This window comes from Oncorhynchus mykiss, chromosome 5 (assembly GCF_013265735.2).
Source record: "Oncorhynchus mykiss isolate Arlee chromosome 5, USDA_OmykA_1.1, whole genome shotgun sequence".
Classification (NCBI taxonomy): domain Eukaryota; kingdom Metazoa; phylum Chordata; class Actinopteri; order Salmoniformes; family Salmonidae; genus Oncorhynchus; species Oncorhynchus mykiss.
This window is the reverse complement of record NC_048569.1, coordinates 40,274,415-40,297,189: the sequence shown is the minus strand read 5'-3', so window position 1 is coordinate 40,297,189 and position 22,775 is coordinate 40,274,415. Positions and strand designations below refer to the sequence as shown.

General features: G+C 40.8%; 1 protein-coding gene across 1 annotated transcript in view; it reads left to right on the top strand.

The window, feature by feature from the left end:
• The window catches only part of LOC110522939 (5-hydroxytryptamine receptor 4-like), a 34,939-nt gene that overhangs the window by 10,687 nt on the left and 1,477 nt on the right, over positions 1–22,775 (top strand). The window lies entirely within an intron of this gene.

Below are 22,775 nucleotides of genomic sequence, written 5' to 3'. Positions count from 1 at the left end.
AGCAATAAAATCCCCACGTTTATTCCATAGGCTGGGATCTGAACTATGCAGCTGTTACAAGAGCACATTTTTCACTTGCTGCCCACTGGTATCAAAAACAATGATTGATAGGCAGCTTAAACTTCTTTAATTCAACCATTATTGGGTTCAAATACACATTTAGATTTGTGAACAGCCATCCACAACAACCACAATCCGTAAGACACAAATAGCTAAATGAGAGAGCATCAGTGTGATTCACATCAATGCGCTATGTAGATATCAATAATAAGTGATATCCGTATCGCCGTACACTACACCACTGCTGTCATCCTGACCTCCAAGCGTTTATTTCAGTTGGATAATCTTTGGATGCTGACAGCAGTTGCACCATTGGAAGAGATAGCTTTGACTGTAGCCTACAAAAAGCCCATTCCTGCTCTTTTCCCGCAATCCACCAAATACATTTTAAATATAGTGTGTCATCATAGTGGTCTCTGACTTGTGGTCAGATTCGCTCAGGTCGAATAAACTTAAACTTGTGCCTTTTTTCAATGCTGATTTGAATGTCAATGAGAAAACAGAGAAGTGTCAATGATTTTTTTCCCGCACATCCTTTCTGAATTTAAATTGAATCCTCAAAGTAATCATCTAATTTTTTGAAAGTATCTATAATCTGATTACAATATTTTTGCTGGTAACGTAAAGATTTACAGATACCGTTTTTTTGTAATCCGTTACTCCCCAACCATTTGTATATTTGGTATTTTTGGTATTTTATTAGGATCCCCATTAGCTGTTCCAAAAGCAGCAGCTACTCTTCCTGGGATCCACACAAAACATGAAACATGACATAATACAGAATATCAATAGAAAAGAACAGTTCAAGGACAGAACTACATACATTTTTTTTAAAAGGCACACGTAGCCTACATATCAATGCATACAAACTATCTAGGTCAAATAGGGGAGCGGCATTGTGCTGTGAGGTGTTGCTTTATCTGTTTTTTGAAACCAGGTTGGTTTATCTGAGCAATATGAGATGGAACAGAGTTCCATGCAACAATGGCTCTATATAATATTGTACCCTTTTTTAATTTGTTCCAGATTTGGGGACTGTGTAAAGACCCCTGGTGGTATGTATTGTGGGGTAAGTGTGTGTGTCAGAGCTGTGTGTAAGTTGACTATGCAAACAATGAGAATTTCAACACATTCATGTTTCTTATAAAAATAAGAAGAATCCAGTCAGTCTCTCCTCAACTCTTAGCCAAGAGAGACCGGCATGCATAATATTTATAACAGCTCTCTGATTACAATTAAGAGCAAAACATGCCGCTCTGTTCTGGGCCAGCAGCAGCTTAACTACGTCTTTCCTTGCAGCACTGGACCACATGACTGGACAATAATCAAGATTAGATACAACTAGAGCTTGCAGAACTTGCTTTTTGGAGTGTGGTGTCTAAAAAGCAGACCATCTCTTTTATTACGGACAGAACTCTGCCCTTCTTTACAACCATTGAATCTGTATGTTTTGACCATGACAGTTTACAATCTAAGGTAATGCCAAGTAATTTAGTCTCCTCAACTTGTTCAACAGCCACACCATTCATTACCTGATTCAGCTGAGGTCTAGAATTTAGGGAATGATTTGTACCAAATACAATGCTCTTAGTTTTGTAGATGTTCAGGGCCAGTTTATTAATGGCAACCCATTCCATAACAAACTGCAACTCTTTGTTAAGAGTTTCAGTGACTTCATTAGCTGTGTTGCTGATGAGTATATGTTTGAAACATCAGCATACATGGACACGCACGCTTTGTTTAATGGGCCTAGAGAGCTGCCCTGCGGTACACCACACTTTACATGTTTGACATTAGGGAAGCTTTCATTAAAGAAAACCCTTTGAGTTCTATTAGATAGATAGCTCTGAATCCACACTAAAAAAGCCATAACACATCATGTATGTTTTTTCAACAACAGGTTATGGTCAACAACAGGTCATGGTCAATAGTATCAAAGGCCGCTTTACCACTCTTGGGTAGCGAAATTACTTTGGCTTCCCTCCAGGCCCGAGGACAAAGACTTTCCTCTAGGCTCAGATTAAAGATATGACAGATAGGAGTGGCTATAGAGTCAGCTACCATCCACAGTAGCTTTCCATCTAAGTTGTCAATGCCATGAGGTTTGTCATTATTGATCGATAACAATTATTTATCCACCTCTCCCACACTAAATTTACAGAATTCAAACCTGCAATGCATTTCTTTCATTAATAGTTTTTTTACGCATGAATATGATGGCTCACTGTTCGTTGTTGGCATTTCCTGCCTAAGTTTGCCCACTTTGCCAATTAAGTAATCATTAAAATAATTGGCAACATCAAATGGTTTTGTGATGAATTAGCCATCTGATTCGATGAAAGATGGAGTTGAATTTGTCTTCCTGCCCATAAATTAATGTAAAGTACTCCAAAGTTTCCATCATTCTTTATATCATTGATTTTGGCTTCATAATAAAGTTTCTTCTTGTTGTTGTTGAGATTAGTCACATAATTTCTCAATTTGCAGTAGTTCAGCCAGTCAGATGTGTAGTCAGACTCCTTTTGCCCCGTCTTTTTCAAACATACAGTTTTTCAATTCCTCATCAATTCATGGAGCCTTAACAGTTATAACAGTTAGTTTATTTTTAGGTGCAAGTTTATCAATAATAAGTGCAGCATCTGGATGCTCCTCATTAATCACATCAGACCAATAAATATTTTTAACATCATCCACATAAGAGTCACAGCAAAATCTTTTGTATGATCACTTATACACTATTATAGGCCCAGCTGTTGGAACTTTGGCTTTCCTGGATATAGCCACTATATTGTGATCACTGCATCCAATGGGTACGGATACAGCTTTAGAACAAAGTTCTACAGCATTAGTAAAAATGTGATCAATACATGTGTATGATCTTGTTCCGGTATGTTTGTAAACACCCTGGTAGGTTGATTAATAACCTGAACCAGATTACAGGCACCGGTTACAGTAAGAAGCCTTCTCTTGAAAGGACAGCTTGATGAAAACCAGTCAATATTCAGGTCCCCAAGAAAGTAGACCTCTCTGTTTACATCACAGACTCTATCAAGGATTTCACACATATTGTTTAGAAACTGACTGTTAGCACTTGGTGGCCGATAGCAACACCCCTAAAGAAAAGGCTTTAGATGTGCCAAGTGAACCTGCAACCACAACACTTCAATAACACTTGACACAAGATCTTCTCTAAGAATTACAGGGATATGGCTCTGAATATATACCACAACACCTCCCCCATAAGTATTTCTGCCTCTTCTATAGATGTTATATCCGTGTATTGCTACTGCTGTATCATCAAAATGAGTCTCAGAAATGGCTGAAATATGAATGTTATCTGATGTTATCAAGTTGTTGATTTCATTAACCTTATTTCTAAGGCTACACATATTAATATGTTCAGCCCTTTCCTGGGTAGCTTATCAGAGATAGACATAATACTGAAAATAGCATACAAAGCAAGATACAAAAATATACATTCAGCAGTACATTATAATCAACTGGTGTGTGTGTGTGTGTGTGTGTGTGTGTGTGTGTGTGTGTGTGTGTGTGTGTGTGTGTGTGTGTGTGTGTGTGTGTGTGTGTGTGTGTGTGTGTGTGTGTGTGCGTGCGTGTGTGCGTGCGTGCGTGCGTGTGCTGCGGGGTTGAAACTACGAACCCATAGACTTGGCTCTCTCATCCCCTCCAGGCTTCTGGGAGGGAGGGTGGACAATGAGCCTGTCATAGCGGATGTAAGCAATGTCCCCACGCGCTCTGGCAGCTTTCATGGCTGGGATCAGTTCTTTCCTCTTCTGGCGCACAGCTTCAGGTTAGTTGAGGAAGATATACATTCCTCTCAAGTTCTTGGCTCTTTCAGGAACCTTGTCCCTGAACCTCAGGAATTTTACCACTATTGGCCTGGGCCTGTCACCTGGGCCGGGGGTGGGTTTTCCAGTCCTGTGTGTGCACTCCAATCTTCCTGTGGTCTATCTTCAGTTTCTCAGAGATCATTTCCCTCACTTTGTCCTCAGACTCCGTCCAATTCTCATGTGGAAATTCTGCAATTCCGTCCACAACCATGTTGTTCCATCTGATTTATCCATCATTTTTATCATGGATTCACATACATAACTGATGTCCTCTCTCAATGACTTACAGATTGCTGTCATTTTGCCGTTCTCCTGTTTCAACTCATTGAGCTGACCCTGGGAGAACTGCAAATTGTTCTTCAGGTCCTGGATCTCTCTGGTCAGGTTGTCCATTCTTGTATTAGTTGAATCTACCAGTATTTGGACAAAACACTCTAAGCTATTTCCTTGTTGTTGTAACAACAGCTTGTAGAACTATTTTTGTTTGTTAAAAGATCCTTCACGTTTGATAGAGAGACACCACTGTCCTCAACGGTGGTGTCGGCTTTGGTCTTTGTCATGGTAGCTAGCAACGTAGGTTACTCTGTTACTCCTCGCAGTTTGAGACAGGGCAAGTCACAGGGCAGATTGAGAACAACAAACATCAAGGATCTAGACAGTCACAAACCCGGGACAATCCGCAGTCCCAGACACAATGGCTAACCGCGTCGCTGGCTGTGTTCAAGCCCTCAAGAAAACCCTGCTAGCTTGATATGCAGCTAGCTAGCAGCTAGGTTAGCTGCAAGCCCAAATAGCTCCTCAGACCCGTCCTTGGATGGCAGGATCACTGGACAGAAGCTACCAGTCTCAGCAACTGATGCCAACTGTGTCGCGGGATCCAAATTAAAAAGTTAGCTAGCTACTAAGAACTTTTTTCATTGATTTTGTTGTAAGGTTTGAGTCACTCTGATAGCATAAGAATGGCATAAGGCATGGGAAATTAGCTTTAAAATGTGTAGAATTGCAGGAAATTAGCTCTAAAACGGTTTTCTTTTCTCTCAGCCCATTATAAAATGTGTAGTATTGCAGAAAACCAACTTTAAAACTGTACATATTTGTCTCCGGCCCATGAAAAAATGTAAGGAAATTAGCTTTAAAACAGCAACATTTTGTCTCTGCAGCCAAGACTGTGCAATTGGCCACACCCACTATCACTACAGTACCACTACCAATCCTTGGGGAAACACTGGGTTTAATGTTCTTCACCTCAAACAGACCTGGACTCTTTTTGATTCTCTCACTGACACAGCCGTACTGTAGCCTACATCGGGTCATGATGCTTCTTTTGTCACAATTAGCTTTTCCCATGAACATTGCAGTCATGAACTGATACAAAGATGATGATCAGCGTCCTTTGTGTTGTGCATCTTCATTGTGGTAAAGGGTAGGCTTAACAGAATAGAAGATATGTTAAATGTAATCACTACACCATTTGGCACACTACTATTAACCTTCCTTCCAGGTAGACCGACAGAAGGGTTGAGGCATTTCAAGAAGCTCACTAAAGAAGCAGGCTAAGTGCTACATAGATTTGACCTTTGGTACATTACAGGTGTTTAGCTGTGTGCACTGTGTGTGTTTGTGCATGTGTGTATGTATATCTGCAGATGTTAACTGTATGGATCTGGAACCCAGTCGTTGTAGCACCCTAAAATGTCAACTAACAGCCTCCGTGGTTTAGAGAGAGTGATATTTTAAAAAGACACGTGCCTATACTATGTTGTGTGTGACAAAGAATTCAACAAGTCTATACATTGCAATTTATATGTGTGGGGATATCCTGCAAATGTCTACAATGTTTAATGAAATGTATATGTTGATAGCGCTGTGAAGGTCTGGTTCGGTGGACACCCTTTGGGCTTCTGTTGTCTAGTGTAGAAGGTGTTCTGTAGAGACTGTCGTGTTGCAGTCTATTGTATATTGTACCCTCATGCTGCCAATGTTAATCACCAACAGCTGTACTTTGCTGACCTGAACGCCTAAATACAATTCTTTGTATGGAAGTGAAATTAGGTTGCATGAAGAGGGTAAGTTACCTTCTGGAATCACATTGCCATGTTCTATTATTCCTACTCTGACTTGACTACATTACTGTACATGGGAAACTCTGTCTCCACTTGTTTCTATGTATGAGGAGAATCAGGAGATGAAAGGTATTATTTATGTTCTGGCTTGATCAGGGATATTGGGTGTTAGAACCTGTGAGTGTGAGATCAAAAGTAAATATACAATCCCCCCACATAGTATTACGGCCCTTGCAGTCAACTGCACTGTTAGTAGTGAGATCAATATTTTTGATATACCACTAGAATTCATCAAATCCTGTTTTTTCTAAAATCACAGAGCATTTTGTTATGCTGATTACAATAGTGGATTGAATGAGGCTGTCTTGAACAATTTGTCTCCAAATGATCAGCCTTCCTATCAGCGTTTATCACCATGGTGACTTACCAAGAAAATACCCATTTGTGTGTCGATATCACCTGCTACAGTGATCCATTTCCTAGAATGATATCTCCATATTTGGTCAAACTTGGGTAAAGTTTTGTCTATGAAGCAACAAATCAACTCATCTCAGGTTGATGGCCAGCCTTGTCAGTCTGTTGACTACTGCTGTCAGGCAGTCACATTGATTAGTCCTAGTAAACATCCATTGTTTTTCAGGTTTGCCTCTCGTGTCTGCCCAATACAGCATACTCAAATATCTAGCTAATTCTGGAAATGTAGTTGGTTTCATCTCCAGAAGAGCAGCTTTGTGGTAGACTTGTATTTTGACAATCTCAGTAATCATCATTGTAACACGTGTAACCTGGAAAAGGTTCCAGTCTCTTCTCCAGCTTGCAGGACTAATTTGATTACAATAAATGTCTGCTCAGTGACATGGTCCCATGTATTTTCAGAATGATACTCACAACCAAAGAAGTTGTTTTCCATCATGTTTGTTTGTATAGTAACAGCAAAACAACTGGTACATCATCTCATGTGTATCGTCTGATGTCAGTGTTCAAATCTAACCACGGTGGTGATACTGCCAGATCTGTCCAAAATGATCATGTTGATTAGTCTTTCCCGTCCCAGTTCAAGACAGGCGTTTGGCAGGATCTGCGTTTGGAGGATTTTGCTTACAAGCAAATTGCCAGTATAAATATGCACTGTTCCATTAACACTGAGTAATACTGACGAACAGTACGGAGTGGCAATGTGAGTGGATTATTGAAGTATGTGAACACTTGATTTGGTCAGTCCGCGGTAATGTCTGGAGAGTCGGTGATCTTAAGTACAGACCTTTTGATTGTTCAGATACTGTATCACCTCTTGGTTTTGATTAAGTTGGAATGAAGTTTGTGGAAGGTTTATTTACGTTTAATTAGCCTTGATATGAGCATTCCATATCAGCGTGTTTGCTTTGACAGTTGTTGATAGAGCGTTGATAATTGATTTAAGTCGAGCTCTCCTCCACATTGTGCAGCAACACAATTAACTCTGGACAAACATTCCATATAACAAAGATCAAATGCATTCCATAAATGATACACCTTCACATCAACACTCATAATTAATTCTTAATGAAATTGTTAACAAAGTTTGCAAAGTGTCCTACTTTGTACTCAGATAATAACAGCTGCGACTAGGAATTTGTTTTTACAAGCAACATTTATTCATGATGTAACATGACCGGTTTTCTTTTCACGGCCTGAGTGGGCCCCTGTACCATTTGACAAATCAGAATCAAAATGTATTGGTTGTGTACAACTTTTAGCAGATAGCCGGTGCAGCTAAATGCTTATGTTACTAGCTCCTAACAATTGAGTTAAATGTCAAACAAGTACACAAATAATACAAAAAATGATCTAGAAATGTCAAAAATGAATCCAATTAACAATCCAAACAGCAGTGTAACAGTAATCCAAATGTGATCTATATGTAAATACAACAGATGAATTTACACCAGTTATACTAAGAATGATGTGTATAGTAGTAGATATATTAGAGTAAGCTATGTCAAGAATCCAGTATATAAATAAATATGCATTGTGCATAAACAGTGTACCTAAAATGCATTGTACAGTAGTAGAAATATTAGAATGAGCTACAGTACCAGTCAAAAGTTTGGACACACCTACGCATTAAAGGGTTTTTCTAGAATTGTACTATTTTCTACATTGTAGAATAATAGGGAAGAGATCAAAACTATGAAATAGCACATATGGAATCATGTAGTAACCAAAAAAGTGTTAAACAAATCAAAATATATTTTATATTTGAGATTCTTCAAAGTAGCCACCCTTTTCCTTGATGACAGCTTTGCACACTCTTGGCATTCTCTCAACCAGCTTCATGAGGTAGTCACCTGGAATGCATTTCAATTAACAGGTGTGCCATGTTGAAAGTTAATTTGTGGAAGATAGCCCTATTTTGTAAAAGACCAAGTCCATATTATGGCAAGAGCTGAAATAACAAAAATAAATGACAGTCCATCATTACTATAAGACATGAAGGTCAGTCAATACGGAACATTTCAAGAAGAAAACATCAAGCTCTATGATGAAACTGGCTCTCATGAGGACCGCCAAAGGAAAGGAAGACCCAGAGTTACCTCTGCTGCAGAGGATAAGTTCATTAGACTTTCCAGCCTCAGAAATTGCAGACCAAATAAATGCTTCACTAAGTTCAAGTAACAGACACATCTCAACATCAAATGTTCAGAGGAGACTGCTGCTGTCACACCCTGATCTGTTTCACCTGTCCTTGTGCTTGTCTCCACCCCCCCCCCCACCCCCCCCCCAGGTGTCGCTTGTTTTCCCCGGTGTATTTATCCCTGTGTTTCCTGTCTCTCTGTGCCAGTTCGTCTTGTTTGTCAAGTCAACCAGCAATTTTGTTTCTCAGTTCTCTAGTTTTGACCCTTGCCTGTCCTGACTCTGAGCCTGCCTGCCTGACCACTCTGCCTGGCCCTGACCTCGAGCCTGCCTATCACCTGGTACTGTTTGGACTCGGACCTAGTTACAGAACCCCTACCTGTCCTGACCTCAAGCCTGTCTATCTGCTGGTACTGTTTGGACTCTGAACTGGTTTACGAACTCTCGCCTGTACACCGACCTGCCTTTTGCCTACCCCTTTTGTCATAATACATTTCAGAGCTCAATCATCTGCCTCCTGTGTCTGCATTTGGGTCCCGCCTTGTGCCCTTATAACTGCGTGAATCAGGCCTTCATGGTCGAATTGCTTCAAAGAAACCACTGCTAAATGACACCAATAAGAAGAAGAGACTTGCTTGGGCCAAGAAACACGAGCAATGGACATTAGACCGGTGGAAATCTGTCCTTTGGTCTGATGAGTCCAAAATTTAGATTTTTGGTTCCAACCGCTGTGTCTTTGTGACACGCAGAGTAGGTGAACGGATGATCTCCGCATGTGTGGTTCCCACATGAAGCATGGAGGAGGAGTTGTGATGGTGTGGGGGTGATTTGCTGGTGACACTGTCAGTGATTTATTTAGAATTCAAGGCACACTTAACCAATATTCTGCAGCGATATGCCATCATTCTGCAGCGATATGCCATCCCATCTGGTTGGGACTATAATTTGTTTTTCAACAGGACAATGACCCAAAACACACCTCCATATGTGGGAACTCCTTCAAGACTGTTGGAAAAGCATTCCATGTGAAGTTGGTTGCGAGAATGCCTTTGAGTGTGCAAGTTGTCATCAAGGCAAAGGGTGGCTACTTTAAAGAATCTAAAATATAACATATCTTTTGATCTGTTTACACTTATTTGGTTACTACATGATTCCATATGTGTTACTTCATAGTGTTCATAGTAAAAATAAAGAAAAACCTTTGAATGAAAAGGTGTGTCAACTTTTGACTGGTACTGTATGTTGAGAATACAGTATTTAAATACACAGTACAAAACACCCATGGCAAAATGGATGAAATTGCAGGAAATGACCTTCCAGACCAGAGTACAAAATATACATATACAGTTCCTTCAGAAAATATTCACATCCCTTTACTTTTCCCACATATTGTTGTGTAACAGCTTGAATTTAAAATGTATTACATTTAGATGTTGTGTCACTAATCTACACACAATGCCCTATAATGTGAAAGTGGAACTTTGTTTGTAGAAAATGTTTGAGTCAATAAGAATTAAACCTCTTTGATTTGACAAGCCTAAATAAATTCAGGAGTAAAAAATGTGCTTAACAAATCACATACGTTGAATGGACTCATTCTGTGTTCAATAATAGTGGTGAATATGATTTATGAATGACTACTTCATTATCTGTAAGGTCCCTCAATTGAGTAGTGAATTGCACGCACAGGGAGGGGGGGGGGGGGGGGGGGTTCAATGCCTCACAAAGAAGGGCACCTATTTGTAGATGCTTCATTATCCCTTTAAGCATGATGAAGTTATTAATTAGGCTTTGGATGGGGAATCAATACTCCCAGTCACTACAAAGATACAGACATCCTTCCTAACTCAGTTGCCAGAGGGGAAGTAAACCACTCAGGGATTTCACCATAACGCCAATGGTGACTTGAAAACATTTACAGAGTGTAATGCCTGTGATAGGAGAACACTGAGGATGGATCAACAACATTGTAGTTACTCCACAATACTAAATGAATTGACAGAGTGAAGATCCTGATTTCAAAGTGTTATGTTTGGGGCAAATCCAATACATCACATTACTTAGTACCACTCTACATATTTTCCAGCATAGTGGTGGCTGGGTAAAAAATAAATAGAATGGAGCTACTGTAAGCACAGGCAAAATCATAGAGGAAAACCCAGTTCAGTAGCTTTCCACCAGACACTGGGTGATGAATGTACCTTTTCGCAGGACAATAACTTAAAACACAAGGCCAAATCTACACTGGAGTTGCTTACCAAGAAGACAGTGAATGTTCCTGAGTGGCCGAATTACAGTTTTGACTTAAATCTGCTTGAAAATCTATGTCAAGACATCAAAATGGTTGTCTCACAATGATCAACAACCAATTTGACAGAGCTTGAAGCAAATATTGTACAATCCAGATGTGCAAAGCTCTTAGAGACTTACCGTGAAAGACTCACAGCTGTAATCACTGTCACAGGTGATTCTAACATGTAACAACTCAGGGGTGTAAAATACATATGTAAATTGGGTATTTTACATTTTTGTCATTTAGCAGATGCACTCATGCAGAGCAACTTACAAGAGCAATTACGGTTAAGTGCCTTGCTCAAAGGCACATCGACAGATTTATGTAATAGATTCAATAATAGATCCAGATTAGGTTTAGTGAGTGATTTGTCCCAAAAATGGTGCATTTCATTTTTCAAATATTTAGCATCAGCCAATTGCTTGTTACCCATTCTAAAACTGATTGGAGCGATATGTCGAGAGCGTCAGCTATTTATTTTACTGTTGCCACCGACATGTATACTGTTGAGTTGTTGAGCGTACATGGACACACAGGCTTTATTCAAGGTCAGTGGAAGGTCATTAGTAAACACAGACAACAATAATGGTCCAAGCTGGCTGCTCTGTGGTACACCACACTCAACCAAACTTGCATTAGAGAGGCTTCCATTAAAGAAAACCCTATTGGATAGATAACTGTCCATCCGTGATAAGGCAGAAAATGTTAATCCATAACACTTCATTATTTTCAGCAATATGTTATGATCAATGATATGAAAGGTTGCACTGAAGTTTAACAAAACAGCTCTCAAAATCTTATTATTATCAATTTCTTTCAGCCAATCATCAGTCATTTGTGTCAGTGCTGCACATGTTGAGTGCCCTTCCTTATAAGCATGCTGGAAGTATGTTGTTAATTTGTTTTCTGTATATAATTGTCAATACATTTTCAAAAATGCAAAGTGTAGTGTTCATGTGTAATTTATCTGCATGTTTTGAAACTTGAACAGTAATTTTTTATTAACATTTTTCACATATAACAGATATTTTGTGTTACTTCATTTTACCAGACCTGGTTGATGCTTGATGCTTCCTAGATCCCTTCAGTGAGCTAAGCTGTGGTGATTTGTCTACCTTCTGAGATACAGTGCCTTCAGAAAGTATTCATACCACTTGACTTATTCCACATTTAGTTGTGTTACAGCTTGAATTCAAAATGTATTAAATATTTTTAAAAAATATATTTTTGCAAATGTATTGAACATGAAGTACATAAATATCTAATTTACATAAGTATTCACACCCCTGAGTGAATAGTTTGTAGTAGCACCTTTGGCAGCGAGTACAGCTGTGAGCATTCCACACCTAGATTGTGCAACATTTGCCCATTATTCTTTTCAAAATTCTTCAAGCTCTGTAAAATTGATTGTTGATCATTGCTAGACAACCATTTTCAGGTTTTGCCATAGATTTTCAAGCAGATTTAACTCGACCACTCAGGAACATTCACTGTCTTCTTGGTAAGTAACTCCAGTGTAGATTTGGCCTTGTGTTTTAGGTTATTTGTCCTGCTGAAAGGTGAATTCTTCTCCCAGTGTCTGGTGAAAAACAGACTGAACCAGGTTTTCCTCTAGCATTTTGCCTATGCTTAGGTCCATTCTGTTTCTTTTTTATCCTGAAAAACTCCCCAGTCCTTAATGATTACAAGCATTCCCATAACATGCTGCAGCCACTACTATGCTTGAAAATATGGAGAGTGGGACTCAGTAATGTGTTGTATTGGATTTGCCCCAAAAAGTGAATTGCATTGTCACATTTCCACTTTCCTGCACTATGCCCTGTTGCAAACAGGATGCATGTTTTGGAATATTTTTATTCTGTACAGGCTTCCTTCTTTTCACTCTGTCAATTAGGTTAGTATTGTAGAGTAACTACAATGTTGTTGATCCATCCTCAGTTTTCTCCTATCACAGCCATTAAACTCTGTAACTGTTTAAAGTCACCATTGGCCTCATGGTGAAATCCCTGAGCGGATTCCTTCCTCTCTGGAAACTGAGTTAGGAAGGACGCCTGTATCTTTGTAGTGACTGGGTGTATTGATTCACCATCAAAACGTACTGATTCACCATCCCTCAACTGAGGGACCTTACAGATAATTGTATGTGGGGAACAGAGATGAGGTAGTCATTAAAAAATCATGTTAAACACTATTATTTCACTCAGAGGGAGTTCATGCAACTTATTATGTGACTTGTTCAGCAACTTTTTACTCCTGAACTTATGTAGGCTTGCCGTAACAAAGGGGTTGAACACTTGTTGACTCAAGATGTTTCAATTTCATATTTTATAAATTTGTACATATTTTGAAAAACATGATTCCACTTTTACATTATGGGGGTATTGTGTGTAGGCCAGTGACAAAACATCTCTATTTAATCCATTTTAAATTCAGGCTGTAAATGTGGAAAAAGTCAAGCGGTGTGAATACTCTCTGAAGGGACTGTAGCAAGGCTCCTCCAATAGCAGGGTCCATTTCCTCAGACAGACCACCCTCTCTCTCACACAGTCCCTCTCACTCCTGTCCTGATCTGACCATACTGATGGTCATCTGGTTATGATCAAGGTTTTGAGTTTAGAACCACATTTTTGGAAAATGTAACAGTGTGTCTCGGCCTCAATCCAATAAACCCAATACAAATTGAAACAAGTAACATCCACATACCAGGGATCCGAGGAGGCTGATCCGGATGGTAATTTCACTTGTCAGTGTTTTCATCTATCAGCATCGTATATTGTAGAACTAAATAAAATCAAATCAAGTTTTATTAGTCACATGTGCCGACTACAACAGGTGTAGACCTTACAGTGAAATGCTTACTTACGAGCCCCTAACCAACAGTGCAGTTATAAAAAATTACGGATAAGAATAAGAGATAAAAATAACAAGTAATTAAAGAGCAGCAGTAAAAAATAACATTCACAGGGGGGTGCCGAGTTAGTTGAGGTAGTATGTACAGTGCCTTGCGAAAGTGTTCGGCCCCCTTGAACTTTGCGACCTTTTGCCACATTTCAGGCTTCAAACATAAAGATATAAAACTGTATTTTTTTGTGAAGAATCAACAACAAGTAGGACACAATCATGAAGTGGAACGACATTTATTGGATATTTCAAACTTTTTTAACAAATCAAAAACTGAAAAATTGGGCGTGCAAAATTATTCAGCCCCTTTACTTTCAGTGCAGCAAACTCTCTCCAGAAGTTCAGTGAGGATCTCTGAAAGATCCAATGTTGACCTAAATGACTAATGAGGAAAAATACAATCCACCTGTGTGTAATTAAGTCTCCGTATAAATGCACCTGCACTGTGATAGTCTCAGAGGTCCTTCAAAAGCGCAGAGAGCATCATGAAGAACAAGGAACACACCAGGCAGGTCCGAGATACTGTTGTGAAGCAGTTTAAAGCCGGATTTGTATACAAAAAAATTTCCCAAGCTTTAAACATCCCAAGGAGCACTGTGCAAGCGGTAATATTGAAATGGAAGGAGTATCAGACCACTGCAAATCTACCAAGACCTGGCCGTCCCTCTAAACTTTCAGCTCATACAAGGAGAAGACTGATCAGAGATGCAGCCAAGAGGCCCATGATCACTCTGGATGAACTGCAGAGATCTACAGCTGGGAGGTGGGAGACTCTGTCCATAGGACAACAATCAGTCGTATATTGCGCAAATCTGGCCTTTATGGAAGAGTGGCAAGAAGAAAGCCATTTCTTAAAGATATCCATAAAAAGTGTTGTTTAAAGTTTGCCACAAGCCACCTGGGAGACACACCAAACATGTGGAAGAAGGTGCTCTGGTCAGATGAAACCAAAATTGAACTTTTTGGCAACAATGCAAAACGTTATGTTTGGCGTAAAAGCAACACAGCTGAACACACCATCCCCACTGTCAAACATGGTGGTGGCAGCATCATGGTTTGGGCCTGCTTTTCTTCAGCAGAGACAGGGAAGATGGTTAAAATTGATGGGAAGATGGATGGAGCCAAATACAGGACCATTCTGGAAGAAAACCTGATGGAGTCTGCAAAAGACCTGAGACTGGGACGGAGATTTGTCTTCCAACAAGACAATGATCCAAAACATAAAGCAAAATCTACAATGGAATGGTTCAAAAATAAACATATCCAGGTGTTAGAATGGCCAAGTCAAAGTCCAGACCTGAATCCAATCGAGAATCTGTGGAAAGAACTGAAAACTGCTGTTCACAAATGCTCTCCATCCAACCTTACTGAGCTCGAGCTGTTTTGCAAGGAGGAATGGGAAAAAAATTCAGTCTCTCGATGTGCAAAACTTATAGAGACATACCCCAAGCGACTTACAGCTGTAATCGCAGCAAAAGGTGGCGCTACAAAGTATTAACTTAAGGGGGCTGAATAATTTTGCACACCCAATTTTTCAGTTTTTGATTTGTTAAAAAAGTTTGAAATATCCAATAAATGTCGTTCCACTTCATGATTGTGTCCCACTTGTTGTTGATTCTTCACAAAAAAAATACAGTTTTATATCTTTATGTTTTAAGCCTGAAATGTGGCAAAAGGTCGCAAAGTTCAAGGGGGCCGAATACTTTCGCAAGGCACTGTACATGTAAGTTGAGTTATCAAAGTGACTATGTATAGATGAGTCAATGTGCGGGGGCACCAGTTAGTTGAGGTAGTATGTACATGTAGGTAGAGTTATTAAAGTGACTATGCATAGATGACCACTGAGAGTGGCAGTGGTGTGGAGAAGGGAGGGGGGGCAATGCAAATAGTCTGGGTAGCCATTTGACTAGATGTTCAGGGGTCTTATGGCTTGGGGGTAGAAGCTGTTTAGAAGCCTCTTGGACCTAGACTTGGCGCTCTGGTACCGCTTTCCATGCGGTAGCAGAGAGAACAGTCTATGACTAGGGTGGCTGGAGACTTTGACAATTTATAGGGCCTTCCTCTGACACCGCCTGGTATAGAGGTCCTGGATGGCAGCAAGCTTAGCCCCAGGGATCTTACTGGGCTGTTCACACTACCCTCTGTAGTGCCTTGCGGTTGGAGGCTGAGATGTTGACATACCAGGCAGGCTCTCGATGGTGCAGCTGTATAACTTTTTGAGGATCTGAGGACCCATGCCAAATCTTGTCAGTCTCCTGAGGGGGAATAGGTTTTGTCGTGCCCGCTTCACAACTGTCTTGGTGTGGTTGGATCATGTTAGTTTGTTGGATGATGTGAACACCAAGCAACTTGAAGCTCTCAACCTGCTCCACTGCAGCCCCATCGATGAGAATGGGGGAGTGCTCGGTCCTCTTTTTCCTGTAGTCCACCATCATCTCCTTTGTCTTGATCACATTGAGGGAGAGGTTGTTGTTCTGACACCACACGGCCAGGTCTCTGACCTCCACCCTATAGGCTGTCTCGCCTTTGTTGGTGATCAGGCCTACCACTGTTGTGTCATCGGCAAATGTAATGATGGTGTTGGAGTCGTGCCTGGCCATGCAGTCATGAGTGAACAGGGAGTACAGGAGGGGGCTGAGCATGGACCCCTGAGGGGCCCCTGTGTTAAGGATCAGCGTGGCGGATGTGTTGTTACCTACCCTTACCACCTGGGGGTGGCCTGTCAGGAAGTCCAAGATCCAGTTGCAGAGGGAGGTGTTTAGTCCTAAGGTCCTTAGCTTAGTGATGAGCTTTGAGGGCACTATGGTGTTGAACGCTGAGCTGTAGTCAATGAATAGCATTCTCACATAGGTGTTCCTTTTGTCCAGGTGGGAAACGGCAGTGTGGAGTGCAATAGAGATTGCATCATCTGTGGATCTGTTGGGGCGGTATGCAAACTGGAGTAGGTCTAGGGTTTCTGGGATGATGGTGTTGATGTGAGCCATGACATGTTGGTATTACAGACTCGGACAGGCAGAGGTTGAAATGTCAGTGAAGACACTTGCTAGTTGGTCAGCGCATGCTCGCAGTGCACGTCCTGGTAATCCGTCTGGCCCTGCGGCCTTGTGAATGTTGACCTGTCTAAAGGTCTTACTCACATCTGCTGCGGAGAGCGTGATCACACAGTCTTCCTGTACAGCTGGTGCTCTCATGCATGTTTCAATGTTATTTGCCTCGAAGCGAGCATAAAAGTAGTTTAGCTCATCTGGTAGGCTCATATCACTGGGCAGCTCTCGGCTGTGCTTCCCTTTGTAGTCTGTAATGGTTTGCAAGCCCTGCCACATCCGACAAGCGTCAGAGCCGGTGTAGTACGACTCAATCTTAGTCCTGTATTGATGCTTTGCCTGATTGATGGTTCGTCAGAGGGCATAGCGAGATTTCTTATAAGCTTCTGGGTTAGAGTCCCGCTCCTTGAAAGTGGCAGCTCTAGCCTTTAGCTCAGTGAGGATGCTGCCTGTAATCCATGACTTCTGGTTGGATTATATACGTATGGTCACTGTGGGGACGACGTCATCGATGCACTTATTGAGAAAGCCGATGACAGATGTGGTCTACTCCTCAATGCCATTGGAGGAATCCCGGAACATATTCCAGTCTGTGCTATCAAAACAGTCCTGTAGCTTCATCTGACAACTTTTTTTATTGATCTAGTCACTGGTGCTTCCTGCTTTAATTTTAGCTTGTAAGCAGGAATATGGAGGATAGAATTATGGTCAGATTTGCCAAATGGAGGCTGAGGGAGAGCTTTGTATGCATCTCTGTGTGTGGAGTATAGGTGGTCCAGAGTTATTTTCCCTCTGGTTGCACATTTAACGTGCTGATAGAAATTTGTTAAAACTGATTTAAGTTTCCCTGCATTAATGTCGCCGGCTACTAGGAGCGACGCCTCTGGGTGAGCGTTTTCTTGTTTGCTTATGGTGGAATACAGCTCATTCAATGCTATCTTAGTGCCAACCTCTGACTGATGTGGTATGTAAACAGCTACGAAGAATACAGATGAGAATTCTCTCAGTAGGTAGGGTGGTCTACAGCTTATCATGAGACATTCAACCTCAGGCAAGCAATAGCTCGAGACTTCCTTAGATATAGTGCACCAGCTGTTATTTACAAAAATACATAATCCGTCGCCCCTTGTCTTACGAGACGCCGCTGTTCTATCCTGCCGGTACATCGTATAACCAGCCAGTTCAGCTGTATTTTGATATTGTCATCATTCAGCCACGACTCCGTGAAGTATAAGATGTTACAGTTTTTAATGTCCTGTTGGTAGTTTAATCTTCCTCGTAACTAATCTATTTTATTGTTCAAAGATTGCACGTTTGCTAGCAGAATTGAGGGAAGTGGGGGTTTATTCGATTGCCTTCGAATTCTCAGAAGGCGGCCCGCTTTCTGGCGCCTCTTTCTCCGTCTCATCTTCACTCAGATCACGGTTGTCGTGGCCTGTTCCCGAGGAAGCCGTACAGTGCCTTGCGAAAGTATTCGGCCCCCTTGAACTTTGCGACCTTTTGCCACATTTCAGGCTTCAAACATAAAGATATAAAACTGCATTTTTTTGTGAAGAATCAACAACAAGTGGGACACAATCATGAAGTGGAACGACATTTATTGGATATTTCAAACTTTTTTAACAAATCAAAAACTGAAAAATTGGGCGTGCAAAATTATTCAGCCCCTTTACTTTCAGTGCAGCAAACTCTCTCCAGAAGTTCAGTGAGGATCTCTGAATGATCCAATGTTGACCTAAATGACTAATTATGATAAATACAATCCACCTGTGTGTAATCAAGTCTCCGTATAAATGAACCTGCACTGTGATAGTCTCAGAGGTCCGTCAAAAGCGCAGAGAGCATCATGAAGAACAAGGAACACACCAGGCAGGCAGGTCCGAGATACTGTTGTGAAGAAGTTTAAAGCCGGATTTGGATACAAAAAGATTTCCCAAGCTTTAAACATCCCAAGGAGCACTGTGCAAGCGATAATATTGAAATGGAAGGAGTATCAGACCACTGCAAATCTACCAAGACCTGACCGTCCCTCTAAACTTTCAGCTCATACAAGGAGAAGACTGATCAGAGATGCAGCCAAGAGGCCCGTGATCACTCTGGATGAACTGCAGAGATCTACAGCTGAGGTGGGAGACTCTGTCCATAGGACAACAATCAGTCGTATATTTCACAAATCTGGCCTTTATGGAAGAGTGGCAAGAAGAAAGCCATTTCTTAAAGATATCCATAAAAAGTGTTGTTTAAAGTTTGCCACAGGCCACCTGGGAGACACACCAAACATGTGGAAGAAGGTGCTCTGGTCAGATGAAACCAAAATTGAACTTTTTGGCAACAATGCAAAACGTTATGTTTGGCGTAAAAGCAACACAGCTGAACACACCATCCCCACTGTCAAACATGGTGGTGGCAGCATCATGGTTTGGGCCTGCTTTTCTTCAGCAGGGACAGGGAAGATGGTTAAAATTGATGGGAAGATGGATGGAGCCAAATACAGGACCATTCTGGAAGAAAACCTGATGGAGTCTGCAAAAGACCTGAGACTGGGACGGAGATTTGTCTTCCAACAAGACAATGATCCAAAACATAAAGCAAAATCTACAATGGAATGGTTCAAAAATAAACATATCCAGGTGTTAGAATGGCCAAGTCAAAGTCCAGACCTGAATCCAATCGAGAATCTGTGGAAAGAACTGAAAACTGCTGTTCACAAATGCTCTCCATCCAACCTCACTGAGCTCGAGCTGTTTTGCAAGGAGGAATGGGAAAAAATGTCAGTCTCTCGATGTGCAAAACTGATAGAGACATACCCCAAGCGACTTACAGCTGTAATTGCAGCAAAAGGTGGCGCTACAAAGTATTAACTTAAGGGGGCTGAATAATTTTGCACGCCCAATTTTTCAGTTTTTGATTTGTTAAAAAAGATTGAAATATCCAATAAATGTCGTTCCACTTCATGATTGTGTCCCACTTGTTGTTGATTCTTCACAAAAAAATACAGTTTTATATCTTTATGTTTGAAGCCTGAAATGTGGCAAAAGGTCGCAAAGTTCAAGGGGGCCGAATACTTTCGCAAGGCACTGTATATCCTCCGCCTCGGGCTCATCAGAGTCGTGAAAGAAGAATAAGGATTCTGCTAGTCTGTGGTGAGTAATCGCAGTCCTGATATCTCAAAGTTATTTTCGGTCATAAGAGACGGTAGCAGCAACATTATGCACAAAATGAGTAAAAAAAATATTTAAAAACAACGCAGATAAACAAACAAAAAAAATACAATCGGTTGGGGGCACGGAAAAATGGTCTGGTGATTGGAAAGTTGGTATTTTAATTTCCTTTGGGGTGCCTGGTTTCCCGAGTGGTGCAGTGGTCTAAAGGGACTGCATCTCAGTCACTACAGTCACCCTGGTTCAAATCCAGCCTGTATCACAACTGGCTGTGATTGGGAGTCCCATAGGGCGGTCATTGTAAATAAGAATTTGTTCTTAACTGACTTGCCTAGTTAAATAAAGGTAAAAAAGAAAAACATGTTTTGTTCTGTTATTTTTTGGTCTGGGAATAAACAGTTGTTAAATGTACCATGGCTCTACATTTGTACAAATATTGCCTGCTGCTATTCCCTGACAAGTTGCACCAGAGATGGGCTTTGGTTGTACTACATTTGAAACTATCTGGGACTTTGGGATTTGATAGTTTAAAAAATGCAATTTTATTTGTTTTTAGAGGCAGAACAAATCCTTCGTAGCATGTTTTGGCAGTAAGACATTCAGCATACTCAAGTACCCCATGGACTCATGCCAGGTTCTGTTTTCTGACCCCTGTGAAATAAGGTAGAAGTGGTTTGTATCATATACTGTAGCTCAATTTCAACATTCTTTGATGTCATGTCAGAAGAAAAACATATTATTATTATTAAGCCAATCAACATGTGATCTCCATGGCTCTTCATGTCTGAGGTGTCTCAGGTCCAGTGTTTGGGTTTGATTTCCACCCAGAGTCCTCCAGGTTTCAGAGTTTATACTTTAAGACTGATCACATTATATGTTGGCAAGAACAACCATATGGACCAGCGCCTGAGGAATCAAGATGAAATTAAACAGCAAACTAGTCAATAAAACCTTCCCATGGCCATGTTCAAATGGTTGCCCTTCGTTGATGTAGACCTCATGTGTATCAGATTTAAGCTTCAGGTTTAATCCACGTCACAGACATGTTGAAGTTCCCACAGAGGATAGTGGATAATAAACATCTGGGCCCAGATTCACAAAACACTTCTTACTCAAAAACGTAAGCTTCTTAAGAAGAAAAAGGAAGAAGTTCATAACAAAGTTTGTATGTGCAATTCCTCAACAATATCTTAAGATTGAATCATTTTCTTACGAACTTCTCAAATATGTTCTTACGAATTTTCTTAGGACGTTTGTTGCTAGTCAACCGATTTATCTAGCTTTCTAGCTAGCAATGGCAATCATGTTAGCATATTTCCTACAGAGATTACTGTTCTAAAACATGTTCTTGGGTTTAAAGAAATCAACACTGAAACTTTCAGATTAACTTTGTGAGTGAATTAAACATGTTCAATTGCTTTCATGAGCTTATTCTCTCACTGCCCTTCGTTTACGAAAAGGGTTAAGCTATCTTGGAATTAAGAACAAATTCCAAAACTTTATTTTCAAGAATCATATTTATTTTTAAATGTTTGCTTAATTAAGGAGAAACACAAGACATTGCACAAGTACATTTCCAAGAAATGTGTCTTTCTGGAAATGTGGATACATTCAGAATGTAGACAAGATCAGGACAAAGGACCCATGTTAGCACCAGGTATAAACAGGCTTAAATTACATTCAAAGACAAGGAAGTCACAGTGAATTTAGCCACACATATTGCACACTGAGTATACCAAACATTAGGAACACCTTCCTAACATTGAGTTGCACACCCCCTTTTGCCCTCAGAACAGCCTCAATTTGTTGGGGCATGGACTCTACGAGGTGTCAAAAGAGTTCCTCATTAGAAAGAGCTTACTCATTGGAAAGGGGGATACCTAGTCAGTTGTTCAACTAAATGCCTTAAACTGAAATGTGTCTTCTGCATTTAACCCAACCCTCTGAATCAGAGGTGCGGGAGGCTGCCTTAACCGACATCTTTAGCGCCCAGGGAACAGTGGCTATAAGCCATTTGTCATTCTTGCTTGTAACATACATCAGTGTAGGAGTGATAACACATTCCCAAGTTTGATGGATGTTCACGTGACAAACTTGATTGGTGACATTTTCTGATGCCTGACATGACAATTACCTCCCATACTGTACGGGCTAAGCCAGGTGGCATCTGACATTGTTTGCCGGAGTATGATAAGTACTTACAGAGCTCTACTTGGACAGTAAAGGGTCTCCTGAGAGAACAGAGTGCATTTGGAGGTGGAGGAACATTGCTGTTTGTTTTGTTCCCCCTCAGGTTTCTCATCGAGGGCTTTGGTGGTCTGATAATGAGGACAACTGACATTTGGCCTCCTGAGACTGGCTTCAGTAGACTCCCTGGAACTCAGGCAGGGCAGCAGTAAAACCTAGCAGCACTAGTCCTACTTATTTTTCACTTCTTATGAGCCTTATTGCTGCCTGAGGGGCTCAGTCATAACTCAGCTAACCCTACATGTGATTAAACCACCTAAGACATGATCTATCCAATATTCCAAATATGACATGTTTTCTCACTGGCTAAGAGGGGTATTTTTGTTTACTAATTAAGAATCCATGTCTTGAGGCATGAAATATGTGTCAATTGTTCTTTTGTTAGTGTTACGCAACCAGGTATACTATCTGGTATCTGCCCTGCCTGCTAGAAGCCAACTACAGTGCACTTTTCTGTACAAGCAGAACAGCATTATAACTCATGAGAAACAGCACTTGTATACAAATTCCCTACACCTACATTAGTCGTGTTTTTCCCGATTCAC